Here is an 18,509-nt window from a genome sequence, read left to right on the forward strand (position 1 = left end):
ACCAGTCCTCTGCCAGGTGAGATCCAGGGAAATTGTAAGGTTATAACTACAGGGTTTTATTAGGGGTTATGGCTCTATTATTATATTCATATAATACATTCGCTTTCTTGGCTTCTTACATATGCTCCCAAATGTTATAGAATCAAGGTCTGAAGGTATCTTCAAATGCATCCAACTCAATCAGATATCCTGGGTCTTCTGTTAACTAGAAGAGCACTTTCCTGCATGTAATATGCCCCTCCCCCTGTTATCCCCAGCAGTGGGAGACTCAGTGCCTTAAGAACGGTTCCTCTTTGGACAGTTGTTCCTTTCAGTGACTAAAGTACACCTTCCTGTAACTTCAGCCCATTGATCCCAGTTTAATAAATATATAGGTCCTTCTTTCCTCTTCCAATGTCAAAGGCAAATATTATTTTACCTTCAAATTTCTTCACCCTCCTAAAAAGAAAATACAAGTTTGTTCCTATTTTTCCCCTGAAATTTTCCCAGGAGCCAGCACAGTGCCTGACACACAGGAGGTGACTATAAACACTTACTAATAAGTTAATGATGAGCCAGTGTGCACCACTATGGGTGCACACCTGTGATCCCAGCGACTCAGAAGGCTGAGGCAGGAAGATCACAAGTTTAAGGCCAAACCCAGCAATTTAACAAGACCCTGTCTCAAAATTAAAAAATAAAAAGGGCTGAGGATAGAGTTCAGTGGTAGAGCACCCCTGGGTTCAATCCCCAGTACTGGGGGAAAAATTCATTAATTAATTAATTAATGACTAGATGGTTCCTTGTCACTAGTCTGTGACTTCATTTGTCTGTTTTTTAGAATTAAAACAAATTATCACAAGTCTGATGCAGTTATAGCAGGAAAGAAAAACCTTCCACCATCCTACTTTCTGGAAAAATCTGAGGCTTTAATTTGATTGTGTTGAGTTGGTGTTCACACGATCATTAAAAGGGGGGAGCCAGCAGAAACTGCAGAAAATGTCCTGACAGCACTAAAGACACTCAGAAGACTTTTCGTCTACCTCCTCTGAAAGGCAAGTGACTCACCCAAGCCAGAGATTCAATGAAGAGATTTATTGAGGGGCTGCCCGAAAAGGAGAGGCAGAGAGCAGAAAGAGGAGAGGAGGAGCAGAGAGAGGAAGAGAGCAGAGAGGAAGAGAGGAGAGAAAGAAGAGGAAGAGAGCAGAGAAGTAGAGGGCAGAGAGCATGTGCTTACAAGCTTCAGCTTAAGAAGGGGAAGGGTTGCGTAGGGGAAATGGAGAGTGCTGATTGGCAGGGTGACTGAGGAACAGCAAGCGGGACACTGTGTCCTGCGGGGATTGGTCAAGAGAACTTTTGAATTTGGCGCTCTTCGGCTTGGCGCCCTTTGGAGAGGAGGAGGAGGGGTAAGGGATTCCATGATGTTATCGGGAGATGGAAATTTATCTTCATGGGAGAGTCTCCCACACACCCAACATCCTCTACAGTAGATGCCTCTTTAGAAAGTGATTTGAGCTGGGTGATGCTGTGCAGAGGTATCATGCTTCCCTGTCCCACCCTGACTCCTGCTCCCAACAGACCCAACTTACATCCAGCCAAGAATTGGACCCAAGGCAAGGTGCTTCCTGCATTGCAGACCCCAATCATCATTCCTCTTCTAGGGAGCATTTTCTAACTCAAATTTCTAACAGATGGAATAGAAATTCAGGATGAAATAAAAATTTTGTGATGTGGACTAGCTGTCCTCCTACATTAGGTATGGATTCAGATTAACACATCTTCTAGGATTAGATGAAGCATTTTTTGAGGGTATGTTCAGTGACCCAGCTATTATACTAAATACCTTGGGCAATTCAAAAGAAACTCAGAAATTGATTCTTCTCTTAAAATAATAACCATGGAGTAAGAATATATATATTACAAAGGCAGTTCATAATATACTAGGAAATCTAATCATGGGCCAAGAGTACCAAAAAGTCTATTTATTTACAAATATTTACATAATGACAAGTGAAGTACAATAACAAAAGCAGGAGAAGCACTTGGCTAGCACATCCTGGAGTCTAATAGCCTAGCTGTAAACCCTGATTCTCCCAGGAATATTAGGTTACTTAACTCACAGAACTTCAGATTTATTTTTCTTCTGTGTAACAGAAGAAATAAATTAATGTGACTGTATATAATGTCTTGAATAGAAAGTACACAGTAAATATTAACTATTATTCTTAGGTGCTGTAGATGTAAACCATTCAGGTCTCCAGTAATGATAATACTTTACCTTGAGAACATAAAGGAGTATTATTATCTGGGAAATTCCATGGGGAAGATGGCACAGATTGATGTAGAGTAGGACTCACTTGAATTTAGTAGGCATATCATTAGATATATAGAGAGAAAGAAAATGAACTAACAATACATGGGAAAACACAAAAATGTGCATGGGCTGGGGATGTGGCTCAGTGGTTAAGTGCCCCAGCTTCAATCCCCTGTACAAAAAAAAAAAAAAAAAAAAAAAAAAAGTCATGTCATTGGGCTGAGATGTGGCTTAGTGGCAAAGTGCTTGCCTGGCATGTGTGAGGCCCTGGGTTCAATTCCCAGCACTTGCAAAAAATAAAATAGAATAAAATATTTTTAAAAATCACATCATGTGAGTCATAATAAAGTTAGGAACAGGTTAATTCCTAGATTAGAAACTGCTGAAGGCTGGAAACATTAATCAACTTTTATTTGCCCACAGAGTTTATTAGAGGGCTTTATGCAGAGCAGACAGCAAACAAATGATAATTCATTTCTATGGTGAATACAGATGCTTGTGAAATCCTGAGCTTCCTTGAGTCTCTCAGACCTTCAATTTTTCCTACCTGCAAAATGCAGGTGATATTGGTAAGCCTTTCATAGAGTCGTTGTCAGAATAAAATGAACTGATCCATGGAAATCAGTAACTGGCATATGATCAATAATCGACAGCTCTCATTAATGAAAATAGACCTTAAAGAATGAATTACAACTCTAAGAGTAAGTATACACATTAAAGAAAAGGACATGACAACATGGTTGGAACTGGGGAACATTATGTTCAGTGAAATAAGCAAGGCACTGAAAGAAAAACACATGATCTCACTCATCAGTGGAATCTGAAAAAGTACATCTCATACAAGTTGAGAGCAGAATAGTGTTCATTGGAGACTGGGAAGAATAGGGAGGAGTGGGGAAGAGAGAGGGGGAAAGTCATTCAACTGGCATAATGTTATTGTTTGATGAGAGAAATAAATTCTGGTGCCCTATGACACAGCAGAGTGAATATCCTTAGCAGCAATGTATTATATATCCCAAAATAGTTATAAAAGAGAAATTTAAATATACTCACTCTACAGAAATGATAAAGGTTTAGGGGATGGATTTGCTAATTACCCTGAATTTGATCACTACCCAATGTATACACGTGATTCAAAACTTCACATTAGGGGGCTGGGGATGTGGCTCAAGCGGTAGCGCGCTCACCTGGCATGCGTGCGACCCGGGTTCGATCCTCAGCGCCACATACCAACAAGGATGTTGTGTCCGCCGAGAACTAAAAAATAAATATTAAAAATTCTCTCTCTCTCTCTCTCTCTCTTCTCTCACTCTCTCTTTTAAAAAAAAAAAAAAAAAAAAAAACTTCACATTAGGCTGAGAGCACAGCTCAGTGGTAGAGCACTTGCCTAGCATGCATGAGGCCCTGGGTTCCATCACCAGTGCCAAAAATAAAAAATTAAATAAAATAAAAAGTGAGGGTGCTTCGAAAGGTAAAGAAAGAAGTAATTGTTCTGCCAGCAGAATGAAGGCATTAAGGTTGCTCCCTCAATGCTGGTGTAGTAAGCATGATGGTGTTTGGGAATGTTGGCGTAATTGCAGCCATCTTCCCTTCCCCCACCCCCACTTTATGAATACTGTTGTTATTCTCAAAAAAAGAGAAACTAGCCTGAGATAAATTTATCAGCCTGTAGACTTACTGGTCTCTCCCTGTTCTCTCCTTGAGAAGATAAAGGGACTTACTGGTTTCCCTGTACCCCCCTTCTGCCTGTCTTTGTTCCCACAAACTTGCCTTCCATAAGATCAGGGGATGCTTACTATGTCAGTCAAGACTAACCTGCAGCCATGATTCTAGCCTATAAAAGGGGGAGTTGCTGCTGCTCTCTCTTGCTTGCTGCTGCTGTCCCTCTCTCTGCACAGAGCAGCCTTGTCAGGCTCCTGACAATAGACATTCTTATCCCAGGTGTGTGTGGATTCACCATAGAAATGAATCATCATTTGTTTGCTATCTGCTCTGCAAAAAGCCCTATAATAAACTCTATGGGCAAATCAAAGTTGATTCCTGCACCACTTTTCTTTCAGGGAAGACTAACCCAACCAGCACAGACAGGAAGCAACTCAGCAATAGCACTGGGAGAGATACTGAGTAAGGTTAAGCAGTGTGTGACCTTGGGCATGAAAAAGTTGCAGATGTCAAAGACATTATCAAGATGACATTAAAGGGGCTTGGTTGCTAATTGGCTGTGGAACAAGTTGCCCCCACCTCGAGATACATACATGCCCACAAATGTTGGCTTTCTAGGCTTTTTGTTCCTCCAGGATATGAATTCTCAGAGTTATACTCCCCATGCTAAAAATAAAAAGTAGATGGAAGAGAAGAGGAGAATGACAGTGTCTGAGATTTGGCTGAAAGCAAAAATCACTGAAGAAAACACACTGTGGCCGGGTGCAGTTGGTGCACACTGGTAATCCCAGCAGCTCGGGAGGCCGAGGCAGGAAGATCACAAATTCAAAGCCAGCCTCCAGCAATTTAGCAAGGCCCTAAGCAACTTAGCAAGACCCTGTCTCAAAATAAAATATAAAAAAGGGCTGGGGATGTAATTCAGTGGTTGAGCACCCATGGGTTCAATCCCTGGTACCAAAAAACACACTGTGGTACACTAAGCACTGATTTCACTCGTGTGGAGTTTCAGGGCCCATGTTTTCTCTGGCACTAGCCCAAATCTCTTTGAGAAAGTTGAGACTGACTCCAGCATCTTCATAGGTTAAGCAATTGACTCAATTTCATATCCTTTTAGGTCATCGTGGTAAGACAGGGCAAGCAGAGGAGCTATTTCTATAAGCTAACTATTAATAAATGAAGTAGTTCTAACAATAAGATGTCACCTCCTACCCATTAGGATGACCACACCAAAAGATCTGAAAATAACAAGAACTGACAAGGATGTGGATGAATTGAAATCCTCATGCACTGTTGTGGGAATGTATGTTGCAGCCATTTTGGAAATTAATATAGAGGTTTCTCATAAACTTAAAAATAGAATTATCATATGATCTAGCAATTCCACTTCTGGGTATATATCCAAGAAAAACAAAAGGAGGATCTTGAAGAAATATTTATACATCCTTGTTCACTGCAGCATTATTCACAATGGCCAAGAGGTGGAAGCAACTCAAATTTCCATCAGTGGATGAAAGATAAAAAATGTGGTGTACACATACATTAAGGTACTATTCAGTCTTTTAAAAGGAAGGAATTCTGACCTGTACTAAGAACAATGTCGAGATCACAGATGAATCTTGAGGATGTTAAGCTAAGTGAAATAAGTCAGTAGTGAAAAGACCAATACTACAGGATTCCACTTATGTGAGTTTGTCTAACACAGTTAAACTTAGAAAGCATGGTGGTTGCCAGGGGCTAGAGGGGGCAGAGCAGAGAAATTGTTGTTCAGTGGGTACAGAGTTACAGTTTTGCAAAACGAAAAACTTCTAGAGATTATTGCACAATAATGTAAGTACACTTAAGATGACTTAACTACACACTTGAAAACAAGTAGGAGATTTTACTATTACCATAATTTTTAAAAATTTTAAATAATCATAATGGCTAACAATGGCTAAATGGCAATCACTATGTGCCAGACACTATTCTAAGTATTTAAAAAATTCCAAGTACTTTACAAATATAGTCTTACATTGTTTAATGACAAGGATATGTCCTGAAAATGCATGGTTTGGCAATTTTGTCATTCTGAAAACATTATAGAATATAGTTAAACAAACTAAAATAGCCAGAATATCACTAGGAAATATAATATTATGAATTTATAGTTGAATATGCCATCCATCATTGACTTAAATGTAGTTCAGTGGTAGAACATTTACCTGGTACATGTGTGGCCTTCGGTTCAATCCCCAGCACTGCAATAATTAATTAATTAATATAATTACTACTGAATAAGTAAATCAATCAATGAAATGAGTTGTTTTAAGCAAATATTTTAAATATTCTTTGTTCTTAATTCAGTTAGTCATCTCCATGATAATCATTCTGGTGATCACGAGTAAGTGTTCTCAAACAAAAAACATTCTGTGTAGCACAAACCAAAAGATTCAGAAAGCCAGACGAGGGAACCTAGGCAATTCAGAAATGTGTTCTGCTTTCCTATGCAAGAAAACAAAGATGAGTGATAAGGATGGGGAGGAGGCCAGAATAAACGGAATTCAATGTCACAAGTCAAGGAAGCAAAGAATCAGATGAAACCTGGAGAAAGTTTATCTGACCTTCATTTTGTACTTTTCATCAGTTCAGGAAATTTTAATGGAAAGCTTAGTGGTGTAGTGCACCTGGATACTCAGGGGGATGAGCAAATCGCCTAACACCTTGTGTAGGCTAGTGTGTGTCGACCCAAGAAGACCTAGAACAAAGCCCTGAAACAACAGTCACCAACCAGAGCTGGCAGAGCATACGTTTAAGCTTCCTAAGTAAAATTTGCATAGAAATCAAGCCAGAAAACTAGTTCCCCTAGTATTAGGAACCATGAATCAGTGTTTCAGGATAATACCAGTAATTCCTTATGTTATTCCAATTTTATTAATTTTCTTCACTTCACACTGGGTCTTTAGAGGTGAGAAAAATGGTCAATTTATGCCACTTTTCAAGGACAGATATTGCCACCATTTTCTCAGTTGATGCCCACTTCATGTATGGAAAAAACAAAATAAGACCGGTGCAGTCGCTCACAACTATATAGAATCCCAGGGACTCAGGAAGCTGAGGCAAGAGAATCACAACTCAAGAACTTAGTGAGACCCTGTCTCAAAATAAAAATAGAAAGGCTTAGGGATGTAGCTCCATGGTAGGTAGTAGAGTACCCCCAGATTCAATCCCCTCTACAAGGAGGAGACAGTAAGGGGAAGGGAGGGATCAAGAAAGATGTCAGCAAGTAAAGTTGCTGTAGTCCTGATGATAAAGACAGCTACGCAGGGAAGCCAGCACCACCTTGCTACACCAAACTACCTTTAAGTTGTCATGGTGGAGTCTCCATGTGTCAAACCTCACTGACTCAGAGGGTTATAGAATAAAAATAAACTAGCCAAGCAGGGTGGCACACACCTGTAATCAGAGTTGCTAGTTCAAGTCCAGTCTGAGCAACTCAGTGTGACTCTATTTCAAAAAAATAAATAAAAAGAGCTAGAGGTATAGCTCAGTGGTACAGCGCCATTGGATTCAATCTCCAAAACTGGAAAGAAAAAAAAAGAATAGAAACAAAGAGAAGTCAATAAATTTAAATCATTAAAATGGTAACCAACTTGAAGATCAGCCCCCCAAAACTTTCTTTTTATGAGACAAAAATGGGGCTCAAAATGTTCAGTTTATCTGTGTTTTAATTCTGCCACTAACTCTTAGCAAATTTCCTAACACTCCCATATGCAGTGTGGGAATAATCATACCTACCTGAAAAGATGTTATTATACTGAATTATTTGGTGAAGATTAGGACAATCCCTGTATATAGAAAGTAATGAATATTTAGTAAATAATAAATAGCCAATCCTGCAATTCATCATCTACCAAGCATATAATTGGAGGGGTGGAAACAAAAATCTCAGTCTCAATCCAATATTTTTTTCGACCACAGGACATGATCTGTCTTTGTGGGAGCCATTCTATCTTTGAAGTATCAAAGGTATTAAGAATAAATTCTGTTCTCCACATCTAAATGCATTTCAGAGGCTGGATTCAGAAAAAAACTTGAGGCAAGAGGGTGTTTAAGAAATGTGGTTTCATGGGCTGCGGATGTAGCTCCGTGGCAAGGCACTTGCCTAGCATGTGGGAGACCCTGGGTTCAGGGTTCAATTCCCAGAACTGAAAGAAAAAAAGAAAAGAAAAGCAGTATCATGGGATCATCCACCGAAGCCCTGAAGAAAATCACTATCTGATCTGTGATCTCTATCATTTACAGAGTTACAGAGTTTCAGACGTATGTGCCCCAGGGATTGCGGGGGGGGGGGGGGGGGGGGGGTCATCGCAGTGCTAGGATCTTTATTTCCAGTGGCTGATTTCCAAGTGCACTTTATGTGAAAAAGGAGTAAAGCAAAATCAAAAAGTCTGGTAATTGAAGTAACTATAAACAAAGAAAAGTAAACTTACAGATCTAGATATGGGTTCAGCCACTTCATCCCAAAGCCAGAGTAGATAGAATCAAGACAAACAAGAGACAACAACTGCTCTTGGAGAGCCACAGAAGAGCCAGCGCAATGACAAGGGAGAATCTCATCAGAGACGTCACCACCCCAGAAGTACCCTGCCACAAAAGCACATGGAGTCATCAAGAATATTAGATGACAAACACCGAGAAAAGGAAATTAGTCTAACGCCCCTGGGCTTCCCCAGTGCCCAGCCATGAAGCCTAGAATACAGAAAAGAACAGGGAGAAACCAGCCGGAGTAGAGCATCCATGCAATAAATTCTGAAATGAGAAAGACTCCATTTGTCCAGTGAGGCACTGGGATCCCATTAGACTAGACAGCCCAGAAGATTCTGGAGCCTGTTGATCACAGTCTCCCCCTTTACAAGTCCTGGTCACCGCATTGCCATATGAATGAAGTGTGGTACCTTGCTTTACATGGTATGGCACGGTGCCCTCCCCAGATCCTGGGACAGCACGAGGAAGCAGGACAAAAGTCACATTTTCAACTGTTCCATGATCAAAGTATCCAAAATGTCACCAGGGTTAGCACCACCAGGGAACAATGATGATGTCCTAATCCCACTAAAGGCAAAAAAGCCACATCCTCAACCATGGAGCCACATCCCCAGCCCTGTTTTGTATTTTATATAGACACAGGGTCTCACCAAGTTGCTTAGCACCTGGCTGGCTTTGAACTTATGATCTTCCTGCCTCAGCCTCCCAAGCGGCTGGGATTACAAGCGTGTGCCACCAAGCCCAGCATAAAGGGTGTCTTAAAAGAGAAAACATACTGAAAGTCAGATGTATGTCATAGTCCCAATTATAATGAATATTGCCTTGCCCTTTGTGGTCCTCCCTGGATAGACCCTGAGGATATTCTCCTGTTTTTCTCTTTGGATTGCCCAATGAGTTCCCCCTGCCCAGATTCTTCACTAGATGTTTTAATTGAATCATCAGTAAATTTCCAACTGAAATTCTCATGCAAAGTTTGAATAAATTCTCCACTGGACTGTGGATATGGTTTCATACAGAAGACACTATTAGATAAAAGGCAGAGAGTAGGGCTGGGGACATAGCTCAGTTGACAGAGTGCTTGCCTTGCATGTATAAGGCCTTTGGTTCAATCTCTAGCACCACCACCAAAAAAAAAAAAAAAAAAGAAAGAAAGCAAATGTAAGCAAAAGAATTTGGGTTTTTCTTTCTTCCTTTCTTTTAATTGGTTATTTTCAGTTATACATGACAGTAAAGACCATTTTGATAAAAGTATACATGCATGGAATATATCTTAATCTAATTAGGGCCCCAGCCTTGTGGATGCACACAACAGTGAGATTCACTGTGGCATATTCATTCATGTACATAGGAAAGTTATATCTGATTCTTTCTACTTATTTGCATCCCAACTCTCTTTCCTTCATTCCCCTCTGCCTAATCCTCTGAACTTCTATTCTTCCCCTCCTCCTTTATTGTGGGTTAGTATCCACATATCAGAGAAAACATTTGCCCTTTAGTTTTCTGGGATTGGCTTGTTTACTTAGCATGATAGTCTCCAGTTCCATCCATTTACAGGCAAATGCCATAATTTCATTGTCTTTATGGCTGAGTAATATTCCATTGTGTATATACACTACAATTGATTTATCCATTCATCTGTTGAAGGGCATCTAGGTTGGTTCCATAGCTTAGCTGTTGTGAATTGTACAGCTAAACATTGATGTGACTGTGCCACTGTAGTATGCTGGTTTTAAATCCTTTGGGTATAGGCTGAGGAGTGGAATAACTGGGTCAGATAGTGGTTCTATTTCTAGTTTTTAAAAAAATCTCCATACTGCTTTCCAGAGTGGTTGCATTAATTTGCAATCCCACCAGCAATGTGGCTGAGGCTGAGTTTTTCAGTAGTCAAAGCAAAGTCTGTTTTGGTCTCTTTAGCACCTCCCTCTTTCTCAAATGAGGGAGGGGACAGCACACCTACTAGTCATCTCCACAAATGTGGAAATGCTCTCTGTCTGCACTGTGCAATTTCATAGCTATTAGTCACCTGTAGTTAGTGAGCACTTGAGTTTTTAATTACACTTAGTTTCAGTTTTTGCTGAGGGCCATTACCAAGTAGGAATGACGCATTGAAATTTTCTTGCCAGCGTATCCCATGTTAATTTCGCTGTTGACCTTGCATGTGTGTTTGAGAAAGGTGACCCTGCTCAACGACCAGGGTGGATCCAGGATTAGGGTGTGTCCTGCAGTTTGAGGAAGTATCCCGCTCCTTGGGTTAAGGGCGTTCCCAGTTTAAGACCTTGGATTTTAGGGAAGTTCGATGTTGAGGATTATTGCTGCTGGAATTAGGGCGTTCCTGCTGCCTGAGCTCCCATTGAGTTCTCGTGAGATTCAGAGAGCACTTTGGGAAAAAAGCCTCGTGGAGTAGGTGAGTTGTGTGGCAGCTGAACTGGGATTGCCCCAGAACGTGTGTGGAGGCCGGTGTGAGTTCGGGAATAAAGAATTGCTGTTTGAATCTACAAAGCTGTGTGGTGGCTCGTGATTCTGTGCCCAGCCAAGACTGCGGCAAGTTTTCTCATGTTGTTGAGATGGAGTCTCACTATGCTACCCAGGCTGGTCTTGAAGTCTTGGGATCGAGTGATCATCCTGCTTTGGCTTCCAAGAGGCCGGGAGTGCATTCACATACCACCATTTCGGCTCAATCACTTTAACTGCTTATCTGTTGCCGTATGCAAGGAGATTTCATTCTACTGAATTGTGCAGTAGATGGCATTTACTGTCTCCTTATTTATTCCAACTTCCCTTGTCAGTTGTCAGAATTTCCTCAGAAAAAAAAAAAAAGGAAAAAAAATCAGAAATATCTCAGACATTGGGACTTCACTAAAACTATTCTTATGGTCCTGTACTGTCCACAGATCAAGTTGTTGGCCCTTATCCTAATAGTTATTGATATTAAAAAAAGTTATTGATATTAAAAAAATAGTTATTGATATTAAAAAAAAAAGAAGTCTATGAGCAGGGCGTGGTGGTGCACACCTGGAATCCCAGTGATTCTGAGGTTGAGATAGGAGGATCGCAAGCGTCAGAAACTTAGCAAGACCCTGTCTCAAATTTAAAAAAAAAAAAAAAAAGCTTTTTAAAGGACTGGAGATGTGGCTCAGTGGTAAAACACTCAGTAGAAAGAAAGAGGGAAAGGAAGGAAGGAAGGAAGGAAGGAAGGAAGGAAGGGAGGGAGGGAAGGAGGGAGGAAAGAAGAGAGGAAGGGAAGAAGAGGGGGGAGGGGAGGGGATGGAGACTCTAGGAATAATCATTCTTGGTACTGGTATAGAACATTTGATGTTACAGAACTTTATTCTATTGCTGGATGCTTTCTCATTGCCATCTCATTTGAAGGGACTCTATTTTTTTCATTATATCTGTTAAGGATATAGTTTTTAATATATAGTTTTTAATATCAATAACTATAAGGATCATTTAGGATAAGGACCATTATACCTATTCATTATATCTATTAAGGGCAGCCAGCCAGCCAAGTGAGGCATCAAGCAAACTGAAGAAGAGTGTGTGCGGGGCCTCTTATCTCCTCCTTATCTCACCATAGTTTAAGAGTCCTTCCTGATTCCCACCCAGCCTTGTCTCTCCATTTCAGCTGGTTCCACCCTTCAGCACTGTCCAGCGGCAGACTGCAGACACCCTCACAGGCTGGACAGTCAGGAACTCACCAAAACTCAGGCTAAATTTAACACCCGGATTCCCTCTCCGATTTTGCCACTAACTGTAACCTTAAGCCATTTCCTCCTGGGAAGGGGTTGGGGGATGAAGCCTTAATAACTGCCACCCCCACCCCTGCAAAGAACTGATACACTGCTATGTAGAGGGGAAGGTGCAAATGTTTCTTATTGCTATTATTATTCTTCAGCCCCAAATAGCTCAAGTTTGCAGTAGTTAGGAGGCAAACAAATCCTCACGGCCTCCCCTACTCGGACAGAACTTCGTGGCAGATTTAATGGTATGATTTTCTGAGTTACCCTACTCTCGTTCCAGAACCTCATCTCTGTAACTCACCCAGTATGATTCTAGCAGGCTTTGCTTAATCAGACTGTGTGTCTAATGCATTGTGAATGCTCAAAAGACATTTCTTATATGAATGAAATAATTGATGGCATAGGAAACAGATCAAAAAGCGCATCTAGACCAAGACAGGATGGAACTCATGGAGACTTCCTAAAGAATAAGGCGAGTGAGAGGAAACTGGGCAATTCCAATGACTTGATCCAAACATTTTGGAAATACTTGTAACTATTACTGAAATGTTTAAGGGAGATAATAAGACTGCCCCGGGTCGAGCCAGGGGAATAGCAAGAAAGCAGAATTTCCAGGGCCCAGGGAGCAACTAAGTTGCCTTAGGTTGATATTAGACTTGCTTAGAGCAGGAGGGACAGGTGTAAGAGGATCTGGGTCACCTTCCTCATGGTAGGCAGCCTTCCATCTCCAGTAGGAAAAATACTGAGAAACAAAGCAAGACAGTTCACAGGGATCAATTGCAAGTTGAAGCAAAATCAGTGGGGTTAGTCCTGGCTCTTCACCCAGTTTCCAGACTCTTTATGATAGGAAGAGAATTGATAGATGATCCACTAAATTTCACTGGGACAGTTGCTAAGGGCTGAATGATTAGGAATCCTTGCATAAGAAGTCAAACTAAAGATTCCAAAGCAAGTTAAAGGACAAAGAGGGCTAGGAATGTAGCTCAGTGGTAGAGCACTTGCTGAGTAAGCATGAGACCTGGGTTTGATCCCCAGCACCAAAAATAATAGTAATAATAATAATAGTAATAGATAAAGAAATTACAAAGAGGAAGACAATGAATTGGAAGTAACTTCGAATCACTTGAAGTGTAGCCAGCACTATATTTTTAAAAAGTATTGAGGGTGGGAATAATGGAAGTTCATTGGATTAGACAAAGGGGACTGAAGGGAAGGGAGAAAGGATGGGAATAGGAAAGACAATAGAATGAATCAGACATAACTTTCCTATGTTCATATATGAATACATGACCACTGAAACTTCATATCATGTTTAACACAAAAATGGGAAGTAATATTCCATGTATGTATAATATGTCAAAATACACTCTACTATCATGTAATCTAAAAAGAACAAAATAAAAAAATAATTTTAAAAAACAGTAATGAACACCTGCTGGGAATTGAGCAGAGATGATTAGTTTAGGAAAACAATGGGAGAGTTTGTAAGAAATGGCAAATACAAAACATCAAACACAACCCAAGTTCAATAAATTATGAAATTTATTGAAATAATTAAAATCAATGAAACTTAAAGAAAAATTAAACATGATTGGAAAAAAAAAACATACCCACAGGTGTAGGGAAACACAAAATGTATTCTGTAGCTGCAGAGCATACTCTGGCATATGTGGGTGCTGGCAAATTCTGGTTAGTTCTTCAGATCCTGTTTTATTGTTAGAATTGTTTTACTGCACTGTGGAAATAGGGGGTGGGGAGACTAAAGATGAAAGAGAGGTAAGAATGCTGCTGCTCAAATAACCTGTGCTGACATTTCAGGTCTCATACCTTTTAGTTTGGGTAAGAAAAGGGAGAAGGTAAAGAGCAAGGCCATGATAAACTCCCTTGGAAGATAAGAGGATGAAAAGAAGCAGGACCTTGAAAAGACCCTAAGAGGCAACACGATAAAGGGAATCTTTACCATGTCTACTGATGCCCCAGAGGATGAGGTAGCTGAGGTGCAGGAGGTTAAGTCACTTATCCCAGCACATAGCTAGATAGCAGTCTTATCCAAGGACTGGTGAGATAACCACAGCTCCAACAGAGAATCACAAAAGCTGATTCAGGGCTCAAAAATCAAACCTTGCCCAATTGTCCACTTTCAGATGAATTTTCCTTACCTCACTCCACACTCTCCTAACCAATACTAAGGAGACCTAACAGTGATCTTCAATACAGAAACAAACAAATATATATGGACAAGCCCCTGACCCTGCTGATAAGAAGCAAGTCAGTGTCCTTCACTGTTCTCCCTTCTGTTTCTATAAATGTAGAATGAGTAGGAGCTAGAAGAAAGGGGAGAAGTAGAGGAAATAAGCCTATTGCCTTTTTAGTCCAGGGTGCTGGGCCAGGAAACTTCATCTCCCTTAACCATGCCAGGCCCACAGGCCAGAAGCGAAATGCTGCTGCTTCTTAGCCACTGTAAGTGAACAGATCAAAAGCATGGTGGAATTCTAAAAAACACATTGAGGAATAGGGAAAGATTCCAGAATTAGGGAATTTCAGAGTCCAGTGAAGACTGGAATGTATCTGTGAAAAAGAAACCAGAACTAAAAGGTATGAGAACTGAAATCTCAAAGAACTACTGGATATTGAGTTGGCCACATGCACCAGAGTCATTTGGGAAAGCAGGCCTGGGACAGACAAGGGAAAGCAGAAATCAATGCCTCCTTTTCTTCCCAAATTGTATTGTTCCTCACCAATGTCCTAAGGTTAAAGAAAGGTAAAAGGAGGATAACAATAAGGGTCACTGGCCTCATCTCACAGGATACTCCATCTGTTTCTGGACATCTACAGAGAGGAGCACTTAAAAAGGAGACATCAAGCAGCTGCCATCAAGCAGCTGCCATCAAGCAGCTTGGGGTTCTGCGCTACTGTACTACTGCACAGGACCCCACGACAGTCCTGGGAATCAGAGTGGTCACAGTGGCCCTGGCCATCATTTCATCTACCACACCCATCATCTCTACCCATTTCCCATCCTGCTGAACCCTGAGTGGCAGTGCTCCCCAGTGGAGTTCCCAAGACCTTCCTGAGTACAGCCTGAGGCCTGACTGGTGCTCAGTACCTGATGCAAAGCCAAGATCTGCACCCATGCACTTCTTCAGCATATAGCTCAGTCACAGACCCTGGGCCTCCACTCCTCCACCCCCACAATTTCCCCTTTCCCTTTGCCTCAGTCCTATACATTTTTCACATCCCAGGAAGCTGCTTCTAACCAGACAGACTCATAATATGTTCTGCCTAGAGTTGTTGCAGCTTGTGTCACAAATTTGTTACTTAGCTTGTCATTTTTTTTTTAAGCTTTCCTTTCCAAGACTAAATTCATAATCACTCTCAGGCAGAAACACATTGTTATCCCTGTTTGTATACTCAGGGCCATAAAAAGCACAAAGATGATGATGGTGGTGGTGGTGGTGGTGGTGGTGATAAAGAAGAGGAGAAATAAGAGGGTTGTTGCTTTTCACAGTTTCTAAAACCTTCCCACATCATTGATGGAGCTGGTTATGAGCACAGCACTGTCCTAGGTACCAAAGTGGCCTGGTTCCTCCTCTGGATCCTCAATGAGCCCATGATCAAACAGGTAAGACAAACATGTATAAAATGAGTTTTAGGAACACGATGAAAACACTTTATCAAGTATGGAATAAGATAAAAGATCATGAACATCTAAGTCAGCCATCCACTTACTCTTTCATTCAACAAAAACCATCTTCAAAACATACTCTAGGTTCTGGAGTAAATGCTGAGCATACAGTGGTGCATAAAGCATGATCATCCAGTGATCAGTGGGAAGGAAAGTAAGGTGGAGAAGATGGACAAGGACAGAGTGTGTTGGTGAGGGAGAGCCGCAGAACCTAGAAATATCCTGAGAAGAATAGAAATGAATCAAAAAGATAAAAGAACACAGAGCTAATAATTAAAGAAGCAAATCTGCTAGAAGAGTGGCTAACATCTAAAGAATACTTTGCCCCAGTCATTGTTCCAAGGGCTAGATGTACATATATATTTAATTCATCTAAAAAAAAACATTTTTTTCTGTTCACTGACCATGACGTAGATCCTATTATTCCCAATTTATGAAAACAATGAATGAATGAAATGAAAGGTGACCCATTTATTTGAGGTCATAGTTCCTGAGTAGCTGAACCTGGATGTCTGGGTACAAACTTGGAACCACCACAACATACCACCCTGCTTTCACCGCCAGAACAAAGAAAACACGGATCAATAATTAATCTCACCGTAAATAAGGATGACTTAGAATAAAGCAGTGTTAGAATTTGGAATACCTTCAGAAATCTTGTCACATCTCTGATGTTGGTGACACAGAATGTATGGTCCAAAGTCAGATAATAGATATCCTAATACCCAAGATGGTCCTTTTTAAACATAATATGCTTGTGTATGCTGTTGTTCATGGCTATGTATTTATCTATATATCACATTTTTGCTTAAATCACACAGATAAACAAAATTGCTAGCAGGAAATGTCTAACTATAATTAGTACTTAGGAGTTAGATTTTTATAGAATGCTTATTCATAAAGGCTCACAGTATTGCTCTTTTAATCCAGTAGATAGTTCCACGATTCCGCTGGGCCCACTGCCCCAAGTTACCTTAGATGAACACCTTTGGCTGGGTAAGTAGCCCCAGTCCAAATTAGCATTGTTCTGCTTATGATCAGAACAAAGAAAGCCCCAAGAGAATCAACCAGACAGTGCCTGGTACTCAGGCTGTGCCGAGATCTGCCTACAGAAGCAAGTCTGTCTTTTGATCCTAGGCTAGGTACTGTGGGACCTCAAAGAAGGTTTAGAATATTGTGGAGTTAGGGCAAGTTCCTTTACCCCATGGGTAAAGGAAGCAGTTAAATGTTAACACAAAGGACTGTGACCCAAAGTGGTGCGGACAACAGCAGGAAGTGAATATTAATGGAGTTGTTGATTGATTTATTCACTGAGCAGTCTTCAGTATTTTTGAGGTAAGCTGGAAAGAATGCAAAGTGAGTCTAGGGTGAAAAATTAAATGCATTCCCCAAAGGCCAAAAGAAATGAAGTTAGAGAAGGTGGTGAAAGACCCTACCAGGGAAGCAACAGAAAGCAGAAACAAAGTGGACAGGAATCAGGCAAGAACCCAAAGAAACTGAATTCCAGAAAGACTTGGAGCATAAGCAACAAAGCTAAACTTATCCCGTGTATATTATTATTCATAAAGATACTCTAATCCACAATATTTAGCAAAGATCATCTCAACTTGCCTTTTTTTTTTTTTTTTTTTTGTACTGGGATTGAACCCAGGGGCTCATGCATGCTAAGGAGCACTCTTCCACTGAGCTACAGTCCCAGGCCCTGACATTATTTCAGGTTTTGATTAGCTCTCACTAGTAACACATTCCTAGGCTCAGCAAGCCTATACCTCTTCTAGTCAAACTAGTAATAATTATAACATTAATACTAATAATTCCCTATAGCTTGATTCAGTATTAAGTCCACTTTCACAAAATAATGGTTACTCCCAATGCTGGAACCAGGTAATATAAAATACTGCCCATAGTGGTTTCTTCCCGCCCCCCTTTCTTTTCTTTAAAAAAAAGTTCATTGTGCATTAATCATGCATAAAATTAAGAGGCAATAATAGCTTTTCTCCTACTCTTTCCAATCCTCATATGAGACAGAAAGAAAAGAACATGGGGTCCAAGGCCTTCATTTTCCAACATCGTGTTAGGAAATGGGTATGTAACAAAGGAAAAAACAAGGCCACGGGAACTCAGAAGGGCACGTGACTGAAATTAGGAATTGGAAAACTTACATTAGAGAAAATGTCATTTACCAATGTGATTCTACAATATGTACACTCAGAAAAATGAGGAATTATATCCCATCTATGTATGATATATCAAAGTATATAAGTGCATTCTACTATCATGTATAACTAATTAAAACAAATTTTAAAAGATTTAATAAATAAATAAATAATAGAAAGTGTCATTTGTGTTGAGCTTTAAAAGATTAAGAAATTAGAGATGGGACATTCCAGTGATGAAAGACCATGTCCTTCAGTCTGATAAATGTAATCACGTCACTTGCTCTCCTTAATGGCTTATCACCGCTCACACTCATAAGGTCAAATGCTAAAACAGGTCATGAAGAGCCCTCTCAGTGAGTCCACATACCTATTTTTCCAAATATTTTCTTACTAATACCACCTGTGCTTATTAAGAAGAGCTTCTATTCTCCAGTTACTAAAATGAA

Source organism: Spermophilus citellus, assembly GCF_964194105.1.
Source record: "Spermophilus citellus genome assembly, chromosome: 10".
In the NCBI taxonomy this organism is placed as follows: Eukaryota; Metazoa; Chordata; class Mammalia; order Rodentia; family Sciuridae; genus Spermophilus; species Spermophilus citellus.